This window comes from Marmota marmota, unplaced genomic scaffold (assembly GCF_001458135.2).
Source record: "Marmota marmota marmota unplaced genomic scaffold, marMar, whole genome shotgun sequence".
In the NCBI taxonomy this organism is placed as follows: Eukaryota; Metazoa; Chordata; class Mammalia; order Rodentia; family Sciuridae; genus Marmota; species Marmota marmota.
In genome coordinates, this window is record NW_026001752.1 from 453 (window position 1) to 2,347 (window position 1,895).

The 1,895-nt window shown below is 29.0% G+C and overlaps 1 long non-coding RNA gene across 1 annotated transcript; it reads right to left on the minus strand.

The window, feature by feature from the left end:
• Positions 1–229: 229 nt before the first annotated feature.
• On the minus strand, positions 230–1,709 carry LOC125614558. The gene is made up of 2 exons (XR_007345146.1): positions 1,486–1,709; positions 230–591 (listed from the first exon to the last, which is right to left on the minus strand). It is a non-coding gene; the product is annotated as an uncharacterized LOC125614558 (long non-coding RNA).
• Between the last annotated feature and the right edge of the window lie 186 nt (positions 1,710–1,895).

Genomic DNA, 1,895 nt, shown 5'->3' on the forward strand with positions numbered 1-1,895 from the left:
CTTAGCTATTTTAGTTTGTGTAAATATGATCTATGATGTTCTCACAATGAACAAATCACTTAATTAGGTATTTATCAAAATGTATCCTTGTTAAGTGACCCATGACTGTAATCACAAATGAGAGTAGACAAGGAAAAGAGTAGTTTAGAAAGACTATAATGCAGGTTTCTTAAGAATACTCTAATGTAACAAGCAAAGAAAGCTTTAAGCAATAAAAGCCAAAAACAGAAAAGTTTAAAAAAAATTCTAATTCAAAACACCACATAAAACATGCATCAAATTATGATTTTTACTAAATTATTAACTAGATAAGAATTTCCCATTGTTTTGGAGTCACAAGTAACCTCCTTTAACCACCCCCCTCCAATACATAAATACACCCAAATTATCATTATTACAAATTCCAAAATGCCATGATGTCTATATACTAAGATTTACAGTTTCTGGACTTATTTTTCCACCACTTAAACTGTGAATCATTGCTATCATATGAGAGTGTTTGTTCAACTCTTCTTGTTGAAGTTTCACCAAATTTTCTTTTTCTTCCAAACGACCTTCTAATTGAGCCTTTTGAACCTCTAGGGAGGAAGCCTATGGAATTGGGGAAGGGGGTAGGAGAAAATGAAAATTGAGAAGAAAAATAGCTTAGTATGATTTATCTTTAGGTATTTTAAGATCCTTTATTTTTCATTTGTGTGTAAGACAACCATTTCAAGATAACAATATAATGTGTATTATATTGCAGTTAGACAAATTATATGGTAAAGATAAGTATTAATATAATGTAAATTAGGAAAATACTTTCAACTTATCTTTTTAAATCAATAGCTAGCAGCTAAAGTTTTGCAGAAACTACTATACACTACTACATTAAAAATTACTAAAAAATGTATTAAGGCAGACAACAAAAAATGTAAAAGTGGTATTAAATTTTATGTCTCTCCTATTACTCATGGTTTATAATAGGTGGTAACATAATTGGCCAGAGAGAATAACTCATGGCTAACACTCAAGTTGAGTGACCATAAAATAGAAAGAGCACTATTTTTATTTTTGGAATATTTATGACCATGATTCTGTTACTTCAGACTTCATTTTTTCATTTTTAAATTACATGTATTAATATTAAAGTATTAATACAACATTTGTTAATCTGAAGACAATTAAGAAAAAAATGTTGTGTCCTTTGCAAATTACAAAGTTCTAAATAGCTATGAAGGAAGATTATAAGCAGAAATATAAGTACTTGCATATGACATCAAGAACCAGGAATCCCTTTCTATATTTTTTGAACACTTGAAAGCTGTTAAGTGCTGGTATGCAGTATACATTCAATAAATGTTTGATGATTTTATGAAAAACAGTGTTAGAGAGCCCTTATAACAAGTGACAGTCAAATGGCTTTGAAATCCTAATATCTTTTAAACAAAATTACTAATAAAACAGAACATAAATTTATCCTTTTCAAATGCAAAGAAGTCTTACCTTAATGCTCAACTCTTTTCTTATCTGTTCTGTTCTGTTTAATTCTTTCCTAAGGATATCAATGGATTCTTCCTTATCTTCCCTTTCCTTTTGTAAGACTTTAATCTTTTCTTCTTGTGCTTTTATTTTTTGATGCAAATCTTAAAACAAACACCAGCTATGTATTCATTTATATATTCATTGGTCTTATACTGATATTACCTTAAAAAGCATTAGTAACTATTATAAAAGCAAAAAAAAAAAAAGCAATGAGTACGATAAAGAGATATCTTGCTGGGGCTGGGGCTCAGCTGTAAAGTGCTCGCCTAACATGTATGAAGCCCTGGGTTTGATCCTCAGCACTACATAAAAATAAATAAAATAAAGATATTGTGTCCAACTACAATTATTAAAAAAAAAAAAAAAAAAAA